At 43.6% G+C, this 20829-nt stretch overlaps 1 pseudogene; it reads left to right on the top strand.

Moving 5' to 3' along the window:
• The first annotated feature begins 3883 nt into the window (after nucleotides 1–3883).
• Nucleotides 3884–20135, top strand: LOC137161005 (killer cell lectin-like receptor subfamily B member 1B allele C; annotated as a pseudogene).
• The last annotated feature ends 694 nt before the right edge of the window (nucleotides 20136–20829 follow it).

The following is a 20829-nucleotide window of genomic DNA, read 5'->3' as shown; positions in this document are numbered from 1 at the left end:
TCTACACTGTAATCGAGTCACGCCTTAACCTTCTTTTTGTTTAGCTAAATAGACTGAGCTCCTTGTGCCTATCACTGTAAAGCAAGTTTTCTAATCCTTTAATCATTTTCATGGATCTTCTCTGAACCCTCTCCAATTTGTGAACATCCTTCTTAAATTATGGACACCAGAACTGGACATGGTATTCCAGCAGCTGTCACACCAGTGCCAAAAACAGCGGTAAAATAACCTCTCTACTTCTACTCTAGATTCCCCTCTTTCTGCACCCCAGGATTGCATGAGCCCTTTTGGCCCCCGTGGTGCACTGAGAGCTCATGTTCAGCTGACAATCCATCATGACCCCCAAATCTCTTTGAGTCACTGCTTCCCAGGAGAATGTCCCCATCCCCTAAGCATAGCTTGTATACATTGATCCTAGATGTTACATTTAGCCATATTAAAATGCATACGATTTGTTTGTGCCCAGCTTATCAAGTGATCCAGATAGCTCTGTATCAGTGACCTGTTCTCCCCATTATTTGCCCATCCCCCAATTTTTGTGTCATCTGCAAAATTTATCAGTGATGATTTAATGTTTTCTTCCAGGTCATTTTTATTAATGTTAAACGGTGTCAGTCCAAGAACCAAACCCTGCAGGTCCCACTGGAAACAGACCCGCTGGATGACGATTCTGCATTTATAATTACATGTTCAGACCTATCCGTTGGCCATCTTTTAATCCATCTAATGTGTGCCGTGTTCATTTTATAGCTCTCTAGTTTTTTAATGTCATGTGGTACTGAATCAAATTGCCTTCAAGCAGCTAAGTATGTTATGTCAACACTATTACCTTACTCAACTAAACTTGTAATGTCATCAAAAAGATATCAAGTTAGTTTGACAGGATCTATTTTTCATAAACCCATATTGCTTAGCAATAATTATATTACCTTTCTTTAATTCTTTATTAATAGATTAATTAATTAACCCTGGTAATGCTCCCACTGTTGGACACTCACTAGGCTTCTGAGTTTGAGTCCCATCATGCTAGACCCTTGTGTTTTAAGCTTCCTGATGCTGAGCAAGCCCCAGCACTCTCTCTTTAATTGGCTTCTCTGGCATGCTTCCAGGATGCAGGTGATATATAGGTTGCCCCTTCACGGAAATGGGACTTTGTGGTCCAGTTACCCTAGGCCCCCAGGACCAGTGCTGACCCCCGAATAGACGTCCAAGTAGCTTAAGGACTCTTTTCTAGAGATCCAATCAGTTGGGTATTTGGGGTTACAGTTTACTTCTCCATGGACCAGTGATAGTTGAAGCATCTAACACATGGACTTTGCAAAAGGCCCTCAATCACTGTTTATTTTTGATAGCTCAAGAGACATACAACTCTTGTCAAAACAATAAAACATCTGTACAGCATTCCTGTTTCAGTTTGCTCACCACTCTTGAGTGTTCTTCAGGATTTGGGACAGTATTCTTCAGGATTCCACCTCTCTCCTCATGACTTCTTTTCTGGAATGTGCAGTCTGCCCTCTCTCTTCTCCAGCCTGCTTCTTTTGGCCTTGGTTGGTCCCACAGTCAAAGAAGATCCACTCTACTAGAAAAGCATGCCCCTCTATTCCTCTCTCCTGCCCTGGCTTCCTCTGTCTCAGAGTCCCCCTGAGTCTTTGGTGCAAATCACTACCTGGTTTCTTTGTTTTTCTGTTTGTGGACTTTCCATTCTCCAAAACCCCTTCCCTTCACATCATCTGGGTCAAACTGGTTCTCCCAGATCAGGCACCCTCCTTAGCATACTCATTGTTTGGCTAGAGACTAGTTATTAATGTTAAAGATTTATTTTATTTGTTCTGCAGGTTCTTCCAGACCATGGAAGGAAGGAAAAAGGGGATGTTATACATCTCAGGGACCTTGCCAGACACACCGAAGCATTCAGTGATACAGGAATTTCATTAAATTAACCAGAATTCATGCGTTGTAAATGGACAGATTCCCCAAAATGTCACAGTTGCATTTTTCAAGGCATTTGCCCGGTGTGCTTTTCTGAAGGAGGTGTTGATAACTTCCATTAATAGTGGGCAGAGCTGTTTTTACCTGACTTTTCCCAGGTAGGAGGGGCCTGGACCTGTTTCATAGGTTGTATCTCTAACATTTTTCAGTGCTTCTTGAGGTTCAGTATGTATGATGGGGGGAAAACTCAGGGATGGTAGGATGAATAATACAATCTGGTCAGCAATGGCATTTTCTTTCCCAGTCAGCTCCATACATATTTGGTTGATCTTATCAGTGAAGTATGTTGACAGCTCTTCACAGCAGTTGATGCCTGGGTCTGATGTCTGAGCCGTTCAGCTTCGATTGCTTAGCTTAGTCAGTTCACCCTACAAATAGCTCCATTGACCATGACTCTGCTGTATTGATTTTTGAGGATCAGAAGGGTTGTTTTGCCTCCTTTACTGCAGTGCTGCAGTCACTATGATTGCTGTACAGCGGGGTGGGTTTGCTGGGGTAACAGGAGGAGTTGGGGGGGATGGACAGAGAAGTGAGGAGAAGACACCGCTGGAGCCGCAGATTTATCAGCCAGGTAGTTAATAAACTAATATTTAAGGATAAGGTTATGTCACAGAGGTCACGGAATCCATGACTTCCTGCCACCTCAGTGACATTTTCTTCTTCAGCTGGTGGAATATGGGAAAGGGCTGTCAGCTGATGGGGAGCCTGGCAGTTCCCTGTCCCCAAGGCTGGGGTGAAAAGGGGACCCAGAGCCCCATGCCCCAGTAAGCAGTGAAAGACCAGGGCGTCCCAGAAGTGGGGAGTGCCATTTCCTCCCGTTACTTCAGTAGGAGTTGATGTTGCTCAGCGCCTTGTAGGTTTGACTCCTAATGCAACAGAGCAGCTTCTCCCTGGAATAGATAGGTCAGGCACAGCTTGCCAATTACAAGAGACTGAATATCTCAGAGAAATGATGTCACGGTGGCAAGCATGCTATTATTGCAGGTTTAACCATTGGCTTCATATAAGATAAGTTAATCACAAGCCCCCACTTAAGATAAAGGTGGATGTGAGCACACCCAAAAATTAGCACTGTGTGGGATAAGGTTCCACTGTGTTGTTTGACCAGGAGAAAGAGAGTGTGTGTGTCAGAAGAGAAGCACCAGACAGAGCAAAGAGAGAGAGAGACCGGGGGTGGAGGTTGGGAGGGGGTAGACACACAGCCTGAACAAGTTGCTGGAAGCAAGGTTTGGCCATGAGAGAAGCCTAGAGAGAGGATTTGGGTTGGAAAGCTGAAACGAATTTTGGATCTGTGAGCAAGGACACTGGCTCCTGTTTGGTCCCTCCTGTGTTTGAGGAAACAGGACTTTGTACATTCTTTGTAAGTAAGATTGCATCAAAGGTAACAGACTCCATCAGCAATTTTTTTTCCTAACTGGAACAACCCGCAGAGCCCCCAACTTAGAGTAGCCACTCATCTTAAAATAGTGTAGACCTGCATAGAATAGCTAGAGAAAGGGGTATAGGTTAAAGATGACTGTCCCTAATGGGGGAGGGGGGGCATAAATTAAAGATGTCTGTCTCCAGTGGGTTCTTATCTTTCAATCTGTTTTCCAGTTTTATGCAATGATAAGAGTTTCTCTTCTTAAAACTTCCAGAGCTTCTGTACAAAATGCAACAGGGAACAGCTTTCTTTTAATATGGGAAAAAATCAACAGTTCATTTGGAATCCCAGCACCAGCTCTAATGTATTGAGAGAATGTCTCAGATGAACTAGTGCAATTGTACTTTAAACACTCTTTATCTCTAGGGCATGGATTTCTCTCTTAGATTGCTAGGAGAAAAAGAAATACAAAACTTCTGATAGACACTTCCTCTTACTGGATACGTCTGTCATCTTGGCTCATACATAAATATGAGGTAGCTCTTAAACAGTTCGCCTTCTGTGGCCTCTCACCTTCCTCTGCATGTGCCATGGCTGGAGAAATAGTATATGCTGATTTAAAAATTCCTGCAGCTTTTTCCACTTCAAAGTCACTGCATCCATCTCAGCACCTCAGTAAGTGTATTTCGTTTCTTAGTTTTGTACCGGGATGGTCTCTTTTTTTGGTTTGGATTCCATTTTTTGTATGTATTTTTGTTGTTGTTTATATGTGTAGCACAGCTATGTTAAAGTTTGACTAGAAACAAAGAGCAGGTGTGAATCTCAATGTTCCATTTGCATGTTAGGATTCAGCAAATGTGAGGTAATTTACCATCTGTCAGAACTAGTAACTGAATCTGTTTAATTCAATACTGCACATTCTACTTTAATGTTCATGTAAAGGGTCACAGAAATCTTCATAGCTACTGGCAGTCTACACATGAAACTTACATGTGAAGAACAATACAGCTTTATTTTATGGCATTTTTATATTTATAAACACTTGGAGATGGATATTCATGCTGTATTAAAGATATAGTACATATTAGAGTGGAGGTAAGTCAGAGGTAAAGAGCAGCACTGGTCAAGTCCTGGGAAGACTGAACACAAAGAATCAGGGAGACTCGTATAATTATCTTTCATTTCTTGTTGAAGAAACTGTTATGTCACATAAATCAGGGAGAAGAGATTGGATTTGGAAAATTACTGAGAAGTCAGTGTAGAGGGTACATGGAGGTGATTCCACATGGTGAGGGAAGTGTGGAGAAAAGGATCTGCTACGATTTATAAAGAGGCAAGTAGGGAGACTGAAATCTAGTATCAGAGGTTAGAAAATAGGGGAGGAGAAGAGAAAAAAATGAAGGGTAACTTGGTTAATAAAGGATGAAGAAAACTGTAGGGAGCAGGGTTGTACTGGATTCCGAATAGACCTGGATAAGGAAGATTTGTGAGAAGTCAAGTCATTACAGTTCATTGCAATTAAAGTTTGGACAACTCTTAACTTAGGGGAGATCAACAAAGATGATCACAATATTAAGGAGAGGAGGAAAAATATTAGTTTTCAGTGTTCCAGGAATAATGAACATGCTGTAAACTAAACTTAAAGGGATGTAAAATGCAAATATATAAATTGTAGTATAATTTTTTTACAAGACTCTCCTGAAAAGATTGACATCTGGAAATAAAAAACCTAACAATATTTTGCAGAACTGTGGTAAAATAGTAAATATATTAGCTATTTTCAGAGCATATTTTCTATAAATAGAGTCAGGCTACTAATGAGAGGACATTTTAGATAACCATTATAGTGCTAATCTTAGAATCAAAACATATAAAGCTGATTAAATATTAATTAAATACTAATAGTCCAAATATTTTATCAGTCTGTTTATAGTACAGTATATGAAGGATTACATATAAAAAGTTCAAAACCATTATTTAGTTTGCACAGTGAATCATTCAAAAGTTAGGAAATGCCCCACATACAGTTGCTTGTACAACCTTAATTCTGCCTCACCGTGAAACCATCTTGTGTATTGAATGAGGCAGGGATGCTTTGGAAACAAGTTGTCTTTAATGACATGGACATACGTTGTCATAATGCATATGCACAAGGGAGCAGGGATAAATTTGCTGGGGCAAAATCTGGCATTTCCTAACTTCTGAGTGCTTGATTTTTTCAACCTAAATAATGTTCTATTGAGTTTTCTTTGTTTGAAATTTACATTTCTTTGTATGTAATTTACAAGAGGTTTTTAAAGGAAAAGGATAAAAACAAATTCCATTATGTGCCTTTGTAGCAACCCTCTTCATATATTTTCAGCAATGTTTGAACCTTTCAACTTCAGCACTGCAGCACAGACTGCTACCACTTGAACAACAAGACTAATTTAATTAGCTGGCAGCAGCAAAATGTTGTTATCACAGAGGGAGGAAATGGATTACTGGACTCAGGTATTGGTTTGTGGGATGGCTTCTGCGGGAGCCCAGCCCATTCCAGTTCTCTCTCCCTCCAAACCTCCAGGTGTTGGAACTCCTGTTCCACGTGATGCATGCAGAGTAGGGAATAGATCACTGGGACCACAGGCTGGGTCCAGGATGCTGCTGTGGAAAACCTGACCCAACTCTCTGGCCCCAGGGTGATGAGCAGCTCCAACCCCATGCTGTACCCCTTGGGGCTGGAGAGTGGAAATGGACCGATGTGGCCGGGAAATGGGTCCCTTCACGTCCTTTACTTTTCTTGGAAGCTGGAGCTTAAAATGTGGGGCCACAGTAGTTACATGTGCCAAAGAGTTTCTAGTATCAGCCTAATTTCTTAATGCCATCTCTAACTTCCCCCCAAAGCCCACCCTGTTTTATCATGACATTTATTAATATGAGGCCAGACAAGAAAGTTTTTGGGGAGAAATTTTGAAGTCAATTTAAAAAGTCATTTAATTCTTTTCAATTAAAAGACAGAAAAGCAGCTTTTTACATTTTCAAAAATACACCATGTTTTGTCCTCTTATGTCTCCAGAACATCTTGTTCTGTTAAGGCCCTAAGTTTTATTTATTAAGTCCCAGTGAGAACTCTCACATAAGATGAACTGTTATGAATAATGGGCTATACTTTTTAAAGTTACTTGAAGTTCAGTTTTTTGATATTGAAAGCACTGGAGGCTCCTGCAGTGATTACAAACTCCGTGGCGCCTAGAGATTGTTACTCTTTATTTTAAATTATGTTTCTAAGTCTCTAGCCATTTTCCTCTTTGAAGACAGCCTTGAAAATGTAAAGCGATCTCTAGGGTTGTACTTCAAGGTGGCTTTTTACATTTTTTTACGGTAAGAAAATATCAGAGCTGTTTTAAAAGCACCAAACATTAGAACATCAAGATGCGAACAGTTAAGGGATTGAGCCTGTTCTCTCCGTCATGGTCTATTGATGATTTTCTTCATCCCTCCCTCACTGTCCTCTTGCACCATCTGATTGACCATCACTTTCTTCCCTAAAATTTGCAAAAATATGTGCAAATGTCAAAATAGAAAGTTACTAGGAGCCTAGTTTCCTGTTCAAGGAATTTACTCTTCAAGGGACATGAAAACTGAATCATGTTCAAAAAGTATTCTGCAGATTTGAATAATGAAGTGAAGATCATCACAATCTGCTTGCAGATGTAAACAGAAAGAGAGGTGACCTTTATCAGAATGTCGGTTACTAATTATTTTCTCAGCTCAAATCTTAATCTTGCACACAACAAGGAGATGCTATTATACAAACAATGGATATTCATAGATCTGTCAAAATACAAGAACACAAAAAGAAGGGTCTGCAAGGGATCTTTCCTCTGAGAATCTTTCAAGCCTTATCAGTCCCTGGGAATGGGGGAATACATTCAGGAATCTGTTCAAATCTTAATTGAGACAACTAGCTCCAACCTCCTGACGCAGTAGATCTCTAGGTTTTGGCTGAAGCTTCATCAGCCACTGCCCCCACCAATTCTGCTGCCTCATCCATCAGCACGGGCACTGGCTGAGCCAACACCAGTCTAGCCTACTGTCCCTTCATGCTGGCGTCTAAGATCATGACAAGAGGGAGAGATACTCCCTGTACATGGAACAATCCCCATTCCGGGACACCACTATGCCATTTTCTTGGATGAGAACATAGTCTTGTCTGTGATGTCACCTCCTGATGATTAGACAGTTCAAGAGCATCTCAGGAATATGGTCAATACTCTGTAGCTCATGGCAGGTATCTCTGCAGTGCAGCTGTTCAGTGCTCTGCAGATCCAGGTTATTACCATCAGGCAGGGGCTGACAAACCCTACAAAGGACATTTGGCTTGACTCTTGTGCCTTTTCCCCTGGTCTCTAAGTGAACATAGAATCGTAGAATCATAGAATATTAGAGTTGTAAGGGACCTCAGGAGGTCATCTAGTCCAACCCCCTGCTCAAAGCAGGACTAACCTCAGCTATATCATCCCAGCCAGGGCTTTGTCAAGCCTCAGCTTAAAAACCTCTAAGGATGGAGATTCCACCATCTCCCTAGGTAACCCATTCCAGTGCTTCACCACCCTCCTAGTGAAAAACTTTTTCCTAATCTCCAACCTAGACCTCCCCAACTGCAACTTGAGACCGTTGCTCCTTGTTCTGTCATCTGCCACCACCGAGAACAGCCTAGCCCCATCCTCCCTGGAACCCCCTTTCAGGTACTTAAAGGCCGCTATCAAATCCCCCCTCATTCTTCTCTTTTGCAGACTAAACAAGCCCAGTTTCCTCAGCCTCTCCTCATAAGTCCTGTGCTCCAGCTCCCTAATCATTTTTGTTGCCCTCCGCTGGACTCTCTCCAACTTGTCCACATCCTTTTTGTAGTGGGGGGCCCAAAACTGGACACAATACTCCAAATGCAGCCTCACCAATGCCGAATAGAGGGGAATAATCACTTCCCGCGACCTGCTGGCAATGCTCCTCCTAATTCAGACCAATATGCTATTAGCCTCCTTGACAACCAGGGCACACTGCTGACTCATATCCAGCTTTTTATCCACTGTTACCCCCAGGTCCTTTTCTGCAGAACTGCTGCCTAGCTCGTCGGTCCCCAGTCTATAGCTGTGCATGGGATTCTTCCTTCCTAAGTGGAGGACTCTGCACTTTTCTTTGTTGAACCTCATTAGATTTCTTTTGGCCCAATCCTCCAGTTTGTTTAGGTCCTTCTGTATCCTATCCCTACCTTCCAGGGTATCTACCACTCCCCCCAGCTTAGTGTAGTCCACAAACTTGTTGAGGGTGCAATCTACCCCATCCTCCAGATCATTAATGAAGATGTTGAACAAAACCGGCCCCAGGACCGACCCGTGGGGAACTCCGCTTGTCACTGGTTGCCAGCTAGACATGGAGCCATTGATTACTACTTGTTGAGCCCTATGCTCTAGCCAGTTCTCTATCCATTTTATAGTCCATTCATCCAACCCATACTTCTTTAACTTGCTGATAAGAATACTGTGAGAGACAGTATCAAAAGCTTTGCTAAAGTCAAGGTATATCACATCCACCGCCTTCCCTACATCCACAGAGCCAGTCACCTCATCATAGAAAGCAATCAGGTTGGTCAGGCATGACTTTCCCTTGGTGAATCCGTGTTGACTGTTCCTGATCACCTTCCTCTCTTCCAAGTGCCTTAAAAAGGATTCCTTAAGGACATGCTCCATGATTTTTCCAGGGATTGAAGTGAGGCTGACCGGTCTGTAATTCCCTGGATCCTCTTTCCTCCCTTTCTTAAAGATGGGCACTATATTTGCTTTTTTCCAGTCCTCAGGGACCTCCCCCTGTTGCCACGAGCTTTCAAAGATAATAGCCAATGGCTCTGAAATCACATCAGCCAATTCCCTCAGCACACTCGGGTGCATTGCATCCGGCCCCATGGACTTGTGTATGTCCAATCCTTCTAAATAGTCTTGGACCTGTTCCTTCAGCACTGCGGGATGTTCACCTCCTTCCCATTCTGTGCTACCCTGTACAGTAGTCTGGGAGCTGATCTTGTCTGTGAAGACAGAGGCAAAAAAGGCATTGAGTACCTCAGCTTTCTCCACATCCTCTGTCACTAGGTTGCCTCCTCATTCTCTAAGGGGCCCACACTTTACCTAATCTTCCTCTTGTTGGCAACATACCTGTAGAAACCCTTCTTGTTCCCCTTCATGTCCCTTGCTAGCTGCAACTCCAATTGTGCTTTGGCCTTCCTGATTTCATTCCTGCACGTTCAAGCAGTGTTTTTATAATCCTCCCTAGTCATCTGACCAAGCTTCCACTTCTTGTAAGCTTTTTTTTTGCATTTAAGTTTGCCAAAGACTTCTTTGTTTAGCCAAGCTGGACGCCTACCGTATTTGCTATTCTTTCTGCACATCAGGATGGTTTGCTCCTGTGCCCTCAATAAGGTCTCTTTAAAATACAGCCATCTCTCTTCGAATCCTTTCCCCCTCATATTAGCCTCCCATGGAATCCTGCCCATCAGTTCTCTGATGGAATGTATCTCGTCCCATGAGAAAGGGATTGGTTTCTTCAGCAGCATCCTACCCCCAACTCAGTGATGGTGTCAGTGGCCCAGGACAGGCCCAGAGTCTTGCATTCTGCTCTTACAAACAAGGACAATAGGGCATGTCCCTCAGGATCTCTAGGAATGAGACTCTTGACTTACCAAGCAGTAATGGCAGGTCGAGCTGTGCTCTTTCGGATACTCTGAACCCCATCTTGGAATCTCTTCCAGAGGAACAAAGGCAGGCAGCTAGGGCACTGGTACAATGGGTAAGCATCCTCTTAACACAGCATATGATGCCTTAGATACCAATACAAGGGCTATGGCCATTGGGATAGTCTTGTGTAGATATTCCTGAGTGCCATCCCCAGGCCTCACTACAGCAGCCCAGTGGAAGATAGAAGATCTGCCTTTTAAAGATCAGGGTCTCTTCAGTGAGAAGATTGACGTTCTGGAGAAGATCAAATCTATCAGGGCCACAGCTAGATCATGCACCTTTGATGCATATGTCTTGCCCGTCCTTTTGGTTTCATAGGTAGGGTTCAGCAACAACCTCTCAGGCCTATTCCTCACAAAGGACATTCCAGCTTCTCTCCATATTGGCCATGGGAGGAGACCTCGAAAGCACAAGGACAAAAACTTCCAGCATTCTTAATAAATCATAGAAGATGAGGGTTGGAAGGAACACCAGGAGGTCATCTAGTCCCACCCCCCGCTCAAAGCAGGACCAACCCCAACTAAACCATCCCAGCCAGGGTTTTGTCAAGTTGGGCCTTAAAAACCTCTAAAGATGGAGATTCCACCAGCTCCCTAGGTTACCCATTCCAGTGCTTCACCACCCTCCTAGTGGAAAACTTTTTCCTAATATCCAACCTATACCTCCCCCATTGCAACTTGAGACCATTGCTCCTAGTTCTGTCATCTACTACCCCTGAGAACAGCCTAGTTCCATCTTCCCTGGAATCCCTCTTCAGGTAGTTGAAGGTCACTATCAAATCCACCCTCACTCTTCTCTTCTGCAGACTAAACAAGCCTAGTTCCCTGAGCCTCTTCTCGTAAATCATGTGCTCCAGCTCCCTAATCATTTTCATTGCCCTCCGCTGGACTCTCTCCAATTAGTTAAGGAGACTGGTGCTCCTCTTTCACCATGAAAGATGGTTACTTCCATCTGCTTATGGGACAAACCATTGCAAATACCTGAGATTCTTTGTGGAAGTCAGGCACTTCCAATTCAGAGTTCTTCCTAGCCACTTGCCAACAGCCCCAGTGGTATTTACTAAGTGACTGGCCGTGGGGTTGGCACATCACAGACATGGAGGGGTATGTGTATACTTGGATCAATGGATAATAAAAGCTAAGTCAGCAGCAGCTTCTGCCACCACTTGCGGCCTGTTTTTGCCATGCTGTTATATGGAGTCACTGTCACAGTTCCACAGGATCTGTGCTGCACCCCAGCTTTTGAACATCTCTTGGAGGAATCAGACCCACAAGGGGTGTCATTCTTCCTTCAGGGTAGGCCAAGCAACCTCCCTGCCTCCTAGACTGAGCTACTGGGCTCCAGCCCTCTTGTTTCACACTGAGCTCTGCTTAGCGAGTCTAACTGAGCTAGGCTCCTGGCAGAAACTCAGACACCCTTCAGGGACTAATGCATCCCAGCCAGTATTTGCAGTGGCACCTTAAAAGTGTCTTCAAAACAGAACAGGATTTATTAGTTAACTGGAACACGGCACTAGAAGTCCTTAGGTTACCAGAGAGACATAAAGGTTAAAACACAGTCCATTCTGGTCAAGCCACAATTCACCCAGCAAGCTACAATGAACTCCATTTTCAGGCTCTGTTTCTCTCTTTGACTTTCTTCCTTAGCCAGTTCCCAGGTGAGAGAGAGTCCCATGCATCTTCCAGAGCCCACACTTATCCCCCCATCTCCCAGGCCTTTGTTCTCGAGCTGGGGTCTTGGCTCTGATTCTCTGCTGAGAAGCGGGGAAATTCTCTTAATCCTCTTCCCTCTGGATCATTGGTAGTGAGGTGTCAATGTCCCTGGTGACTGGGCTTTCCAGTGTCTTCTCAGAATTTCCACTGACATGGGTCAGCCTTGGCTAGTCCTGTTAATGACCATTCAATCAGCTCAGACAACTAAGTCTCTCTCTCTCTCTCACACACACACACATGCCTCTTTCTCTCTTAGTCTGCCCTGAGAGCAAACGTAATCCTTTTCCCTTTCCCGTCCCCCTATGTAGCAATGCAAAGTGTGGGGAAAATTCCCACTTCATCATAGTGACACCAGCCAAGAACCTGGCCCTCTGATCCAGGACGATGTGAACTTGTTAACTAGTAAACATGACTTGTCTTTGGTATTTTCTTCAGCTTTCCACTACTTCCATCCAGCTAGACAGTTAACGTTGCCCTTGAAAGGGTGATGTGGCCTCTGAGAGTTTTAAGACTGATCATTTCCCTCCTCATGTTCCATGAGTCCAAACTAAATCCTCCTGTCCACATGAAGTTGTTGTGCAGCCTCCAAAGGAGAACACGTTTTCATGTTTTATTACAAATCTTTACACTAGGTTCTGATTCTTGCAGATATCCCTCAGTGCCCGCGCTGGCATCGGATTGCTCTATGGCTTGGATGGGCTGGCAACATCATCCTGGCAGCAGCTGTGATAGCACTTTGTGTTTGGGGTGAGTATCTCAGCGCCATAGATTCATTGGTTCAGTGAATTCTCCTCTACCTCTGCAATTCCACTTAGATTCTATTTTTTGCCCTCCAAAACATTTCTGAATAAATTACTGGCTGTTTCATCACTGCCATAGATATCAAAAGTGTTACATAAACAAAGTAGAGTTGAGAGCTTGATATATGAATCATGCATTATTTGACTGTAACAACTCCACTGTGAGATGTGCAAAAAAGTGGGATGAACCTTAAAATGCGTAATGGGTGAGATTCCATCTCCCGCTGCTTTTCTGTCCCTATCCTAACTTGATAGGTATCTCATGGTGTTTGGGGACTTGGTACTTTTTAGCTTCTCCCTTTTGTTACATATCCTTGTGAAGGACAAAACCGAGGTCAGAGAATGACAAATGGAACTGAATATAATTCCAGCCTGGAGGATTCCCAGTCTTGCTTGAAACCAAGATGGTATCCAAAGCCAGACAACAACTCGACAGGTAACCTCAGCTGCTCTTCTTTGTGCTGTTTGCAACATTGTGCCCACCTGGAAGAAAATTCAGCTACTGCATCACAATATCTTGTAAATAGCTGAAATGTGCAACACATTCATCTTCCTGTCTTTATTTTCTTGTCATTAGTTCCATTGGACGGCTGCAAGATAAATACCAGAAATAGCTGGAAATGTTCTGACTCTTAATCAGAAAAGAGGGTTTTGTCAAAAATGTTATTTTTCATGGCAAATTTTCAATTTTCTGAAACTTTTCTAAAGGGAAAACAAAACTTTTAGTTTAAAAATTATGGACTTTTCTGCATTTTGCCTTTCCCCATATTTTATCCAGTGGAGGAAAAAGGGAGAGAAAGTAAATAAGGGAAAAAGAGGGAAACCCTCTGAAAATTTTGGTCAGGGAAATTTCAGACAGCTCTAATAAATACGTTTTTTGTTGTTTGTTCGGAGTAGTAGGAGTGACATCTAGTGGTCACTCAAAGTACTTCCCATGTGTATGAAACATTTTATAGTGTAATAAAATGTCTATTACATAAAAAAAAACTACATTAAAAGACTGTTTTAGTTGCAAAGTCAGGAACTCAGAAGTTAGGAAATGACAGATTTATAGTTGTCCATACATCCTTAATTCTGCCCTCTTGCATTAGATAGACTCTTATCTAACATCACGTAGGAACTCTGTGGCAGAGTCCAGTCTAGTGCCTTCATCACAAAAGAGCATCTTTCCTCTTCTTCAAACTAGCTGCCTCATCCACTTTCCAGCTTGTACCCTGAATGAAGCAGGGTCTCATGGAAAAAACAGTGTGTGACCATATAATTAAAGACTCTTTTGTAAAACATCAGGGCAGATTTAAGGTTTTCTGGGCAATCTTATTTCTTACGCTTCATAACTTTTGACTGCTTGGTTTTGCAGCCTAAACAACATTCTTTTAACATATCTGTAAAAGTAACTTAAGGACCTTTTTAAAAGGGAAAAACAGATTTTCTCCTGTGAATGTATAACACAGGAATCCTTTCATTTACCTCTGCAGCATAGTCACATGTGGAGTGAAACTTACTAGCTGTTTAGCAGCACACAACACTATACAATACCTCAGGAGAGAAAGCGAAGAACAATTCAAAATCCCTGGAGAGATTCAAATGTTTTTGTAGGGTGCAGCACATTTTAATACAGAGCACCTAATGGACACTTGCCCTCCCATTTGTAAACCCCAGACTCCTCTCCCCGCTCCCACCCCCTTTTGCCATCATGTAACATCCCATGAGTTGCTCACATGGAGAAGTAGTATGGGAAAGCATTACATGTAGCTGTAAATGTCTTTCAGGCAGATATAGCAGGTGGAAATGAGGAGAGGCCAGGAACATGTGACCTGTCAGCTTTCCACAGAGGAGCACCAACAATCACCCCATAGACCACAATCTGGAAATATCTGTTACAGCCAATTGAAATTGTCAGAGAGATTTTAGGGAGGCAAAAATGTAGTTACACAAGCTGGCAAATCCTCCGTTAGTCAAAATAGGACCTTGGGATTTTAATGACCACAAGTGTAGACACACCCAGAATGGAGCAGTGTAGAGCTGGGGTTAGCACCCAGCTAGGGCTGCCGTTTCCTCTCCTGAGTTTTGAGGCACTGAGTACAGATGTTCAGGATGTGCACGTGCAGATTATAGGTGAGGCTGGTAGCACCACCTATTATTAAGATTGCACCGATTCTTCTCACTATGAGAGCCTGTTTTCAGTTGCTTATATTTTTGCTGATGATTAAACTGGCTGTTCAGGCTGAAGCTTTCCATGCCAGGTGTCTGCCTCAGCCTGATTTTTTTTTTTTTTTTTTAATTTCAGCCAAAACTGTCCAGATGTTTCTGAGAACCAGGCCACTGACAATACATTCTCTTCCTCATGTTAAAAAATTCTGGAGACTTTGACTTTCAGAAGCTCTAGTGCTGCCCCCGTGCTTTGAATAGGGACTTGAAATTTGGCAAGGGGGTGGCTTACGAATCAGGGATCTATCTGCCTTTTGCCATTCCTGTGAAGATCTGTCCAATTTGGCCAGGTTATAAATCTCTGAAAATTCACACTTTGCACTTGCTTCTTAGCGACTTCTTAGAATTGTGCCACTCAATCCGCCATGATTCTATCAACAGTGCGCATGCTCCAGCCCAGAGCGGCAGGGGCTGAGTAGGACTTTCCATGCAATTGCAGCCCGCCCTGAGCTGCTGCGGGCAAGGTTTGGGTCCTGACAGTGACTGAGAACCCATCTCATATGGCAATGGAGCCCCCGCTTCCCCCTCCTTCTTCATGGTAGACTCAGTTATACCCGTAGCCTCCCCTCCCAGTACCATCCTTTCCAATATATGGTCATGTTCCATTTTGGAGGGTCTCTGCCTGGGGTCTTTAACACTGCCTCCTTTGTACCCCATGGGAGTGACAGGGAGGAAGAAGCGGGGTTACATTCAGTCAGGATCACTGTTTGTAGTGTCAGTGTCTTTCTCCGGCCCAGCTGCTTGATTAGTGACCCCTGCTACTCCGTTATCTTCTCTCATTACAGAAAGGCAAAACTTGCACTCTGCGAGGGGGCGAGTTTGCTCTCTCGCTCACATTCTTTTTCATTTGCATCCTCATCTATTTGGGCTAAATGCAAGGTCAAAAGCAAGATTTCTATTTAGTCCTTCACCTTATTTGCTTCACATTCTCTGAACAAGTACGTTGAAAAATCAAGGGATTTGGGTACCTAATTCCTACCTACATACCTTCTGAGGATCGGAGTCTAGTTTCTCCAGTTGGGAACCCAATATTGCTGGATACTTTTGACCTTAAACTCTCCGTGCCTCAATTCCCCATCTGTAACATGGAAATATTGCAATCCCCAGATCTCAAAGGAGTGCTGTGAAAATTCATTAACATTTTGTGAAGCTCTCAGAGACTATAGATTGGAGTGCCAGAGGAAAGCTCATGAGAAAATTAATAGTCCTGTCCTTAGAGCAGGCTTTGAATTGTGTGCAGTACTCCTGGGGCTACACCTTGAATGAGACGAAAACAAAATATTGAATAGCTGCTCAGTAATGGAGCACTGTCTGCCATGTGCTCTGAACGAAGCAGGGGTCCTGCGGAGAAAACTGGTATGTGATCAAGTACTCACAGATTGGATCCTAATGCATAGGCACAAGGGGGCCCAATAAAGAGTGCACAGGCAACTCTGTCACTTTGAGTGCTTGACTTTGCAACTTTAATACTTTTCTTGTAAGGTGTTTTTCTGCGTGTGTGATCTGCACAGAGCCCTCAGTTGTCTGGGAACGCCCTGGGAAGCTAGAACGTCCTATGAGAATCCTTTGCCTCCCTCTCTCTACATTTACAGTGCTCCAGAAATGATTCAGCAGGGAAGGCAACAGTTTTGTGCTGTCTTTCTTTTCAGAGGGAGGGAGATTCATTGTGTGATACTGAACCTGTAAAACATGAATTATGTGCCCAATCTTAGAAATTCATATTCACATTACAGCTCTGTCAAAGCACCTCTCTCCTGAGCCGTACCTCCATCTGCTATTTCCTCAATCAAACAGTGAATAAAAAGAAATGTCTTGGCTGAGAACATTTCTAGTTTCAGAACTCCTGAACACAGGGAAGCTCAGCGCTGTTCAGATCCTTCTGACCTCTATAACGCCGCCTTTTCCAATGTCTATTTCCAGAGGACTGCAGGTGCAAACTGTGTCCTGCTGAGTGGCTGCTGCATAAGAACAAGTGCTATTGGGTCTCTAAAGAAAGTAAATCTTGGCGTGAGAGTCATGAGGACTGCTCAGCGAAGAGCTCTGAAATGCTCGTGATCCAGGACAAGGAGGAGATGGTACAGTAAATAAAAATGGCTTAAACTGCCCCTGGAGAGATGAGTGTCACTAGTAATAATATAACACAATGGGCTTGCAGCAAAACAACAACAAAGTTTAGGGTGATTCCCCAGCTCTATGACATTTGGCTTATGAAAAATCTATGCCAGCGTGCATTAAAATATCATTGATATGTACAGGAGAGGGAGGGGGTGAGACTGGAAAAGGGAAATGGCACAAATCGGGTATAAATCGATTGCAGAGCTGTGTAGCAGGGTCTCTTTCTTCATTTGCAGAAAGAGCAAAGAAGCCAGAGAATTATAGCAGGTTATATTCACCCAGACTCCTCTGTCCTGTCACTTACAGGGGTATATACTGAATATTACGCACATGAACAATGTTTGGCTTGGACTCAATGTTACATCCCCAGAGAGGAAATGGACGTGGGTGGACGGCTCCATGTTAGATGAAACACTGTGAGTTTTCATGGTTCCTATTCTGCTTTGAAACTTTGCATGGTGCACAAGTGGGAACATGAGATTATTGCTGCCTCGTGCTTTTGGGAACAGGGGCTGTGTGAGAGCACAAGTAAAGTGAAGCACCAGGCAGAGTCCTGCGCATGGAGAGATGGAGAGAGCCTCAAGTCCCCTGTGTGCTTGCAGGAGCATAGGATAAAGGAAGGTCAGGGTGTGTTTGGAGAATGGGCATTTCTGGGAAGACATTAGTTTAAGCATAATCCTTGTCTTGATAAATAGGCACTTAGATGTTGGCTCCTACATTAGTTCTTAGCTGTGCTACTCTGGCTGAATTACGGGGCACCTGTCCAGCAATGTGCTCATTAATGCAGGATCAGGGTCCCCTCTCCTGCCAGGCACATTTTACCTCCACCTCATGGCTGGAATGGGGGTAGGGAAAGTGGCAGTATATTCCCAAACCCCATCCACGAACCAGACCCAGCCCTTCAGACACCACTCAGTACATACTGCACAATTGTAGAAAATATGACTATCCCAGAGATGCTGGGCTCCTTAAGCTTGGTTCCACTGTGTGGGAGAAGGGTTGAATACACACATGGGCAGGGCCAATAGAGTCACAGTAGTCACATGCCCTAGACCCTGACAGCCACTGTCATGGGGTGAGGTCACAATCTCCGTTTTCATTTAAAAAAAAAGATTCAAGCCCTCATGTTCATGAAGCAAAAGCTTGAAAATGTGACCCAGCTGTAACAGACACAACAACGTCTGCCTGAGTCTGACAATAGCTCCGATACACAGGGACATGGGAACACCATTCGCCTTCCAAAAGTGGCAGCTGGGCCCCCTTTCCCTTGCCCTGGAGAAGCAGGAACAGCAGCAGCAGGACCACTAGTACTCACCCCAGCAACTGGTGTGTTTCTGCTTGGGTAGGGGAGTCAAGCATCTGCCTTTTTTCCATATTGCCACACACAGAGACCCCTGCTGGGGTGGGGTTGGAAGGATGCCCAGCTCACTGGGGCTGGTAGTTTTCCTCCCATTGAGATGTATGGAGCAGTTCCCCCCTCCAAGAGCAAGTGGATTAGGCTCTCTACAGACTCAGGCACGCGTCCCTGTGTAGGTTACACTCATTTGACAGTTTGAAGATTTTCACAGTCATGAGACTTTTTAAACTGTAAGCCAAGTTTCTAGAGAACCAGAGAGTTGCCTTAAAAGAAGTACCATTCACTGTCCTAGCCTCACATAGCGATGCACTACACTTCCCACTGGGATGGACAGCTCAAGCTTTTTAATGTATCTTTTTTGGGGGGGAAGAGGAAATAATGTTGCCACTTCGGAATGTAAAAAGGTGTGTGCAGCCCTTTAACTGCCACATTGCCTCCGGATTCAGATTTCATGTGAGACTTGGAAAACTGTAATAATCGGAGCATTATTCATAGCTTTACACCTCCCACAGGTACTTCCACTAGTCAGTGTATGGATGAGAATTGCACCCTAACTCCTCAGAAGAAAATATCTATTTTTTTCCCTTTTTTACTTTCAAACACCACACACAATATTAACTCTGCACACTAGTATATAGAACTGAGGAGACTGTCTTAGGGAAGATTACATAATTAATCAATAGCACATAACTGATCACCTGACAAATAAGAAAAGAATGAAATGTTTCTTTTAAAATTTTACATGGTGCTCTTTCAGCATGTGATGATAGATCCTGAGGAACTAGACTTCCTTGCTAATTTTTGTTACCACAGCTGCACCTCTGGCCAGAGTTGTGTGAATATGTCATGGGTGACTAAACTCCAACGCACTCATGCTAGGGGACCATTCAAGCTACTATGAATGTATACTCAGAGTGTTCTTTTTATTTTGGTAGGTAAATGCTCAACCCCAATGTTGCATTAACATAGAATTTTGCTCTTGGTATAGCATTAGAATTACTCCCTGTTGGTTATCCTGTCAGGCAGCCATGGCACTGGTGACGAGGTATGAGGTAAAAAGAGAGGAACAGGGTAGAAGCAGGGTTAAACATTGGGTTGAGGCACCATTTACTGTTGCCGCACAACTGACAATTTTAACTTTGTCTTAAACATACACCCACATCTACTGTGTATTTGTTCTTGGAGACCAGTTAGGTGTAGCCTTAAAGCATGATTCAGTTACCCCAGCCATGTGGCCAACAATGGTGGTGGATTTTGCAAGTGGACAAGTGTTTTCCAGAACTGAACTGAGCCTGCCCGGCTTTTTTCCCCGTCTGTGAGGTGAGGCTCTAGAGAAAAACACAGACCAAGGAAAATAGCAGCAAGACAAGGCACCCATCCGAACGAGGGAGAACTGCTAAACATCTTGGTCGATAAATCTAAACACACAGTGACTTCTGCTTTTTGTGCCACAGGTTCCAGCTAACAGGAGACAGAGAGTTGGACAGCTGTGGGATGATCAAAAGGAACCACACTATTTCTGAAATTTGCAGCGGTGTAGCTAAATGGATTTGTGAGAAAGTTGCCCTAAAATAATCAAAGGCACTAATGATCTGTGCTTGTATAACTAAAATTAACAGTATCCTTCTTTTTTCCAAAACAAAGCTATTTTTAAATGAAAGAATTGTGAAGGGTGAGAAAACCCCATTTTCCAAGTGAGATCCATGCACTTGTTTCTCAGAAGCTGGGTCTGATTCCATAAAGAGGTGGCTGTCTCCTGTCCTGGGCATCTTGTGGGAGCAGATACTGTTGGGGGCACTTAGGAACAGTTTTAATTTTCAAAGTTGTACAAATAAATTGGTAAAGGCTGTTAATGCTAAGCACCAATGTTACTTTTACAGATTTAAGCATCATTTGCTCTCCCCTCAGAAAGGCCCATCGTGCTAGATTCACAAAGGGACTTCAGTATTATGACACTGAGTGTCATAATACCTGACTTTTAGGTGCCTAGGAAAGCCCTGGGATTCATAAAGCATGAAATCTTTTAAGACATTGAAAGTCATTTAAGTCATTTAAATCATTCCACTGTGATGACCAGCCCGACACTGGCCACTCATAGAAATCCCAGATCCTTTGCCCCCAAAGATTGCACACCCCAGTTTACCACTTTTACCATAAACCACCACGAGGCTTGCCAGGAAGGAACTGAGGTGGCTGAAGGGCAGCAGCATCCCCTTTCCCAGCCACAACCCTAGAAAGTACAGGAACACGTGAGTACTCCACCGTCTATGCTGCATGAGGCTGGTGCATCTCCAAGAACTCATTACGTATTAGGGTAAAGTCTGGACTGTTGAACAGCTGTGTCCCCTTAATTCTCCAGCAAGGGGAGCCTTTTACACTGCTTTGCTGTCAGAACAGTCACTCCTGGCCTGCTCACACAGCCTTCAGTATGCAAATTAACAGCACGCCAAATCCATGAGCACTCTGGATAGTCACTCAAGAATTACAATAGAGGGTCACACCTGCAAATTCTCAGTCCCAG

Source organism: Emydura macquarii, unplaced genomic scaffold (genome assembly GCF_026122565.2).
Source record: "Emydura macquarii macquarii isolate MOO-44397 ecotype Brisbane River unplaced genomic scaffold, CSIRO-AGI_Emac_v2 contig_2218, whole genome shotgun sequence".
NCBI classification, from domain to species: Eukaryota; Metazoa; Chordata; order Testudines; family Chelidae; genus Emydura; species Emydura macquarii.
This window is presented reverse-complemented; position numbering and strand designations above follow the sequence as displayed.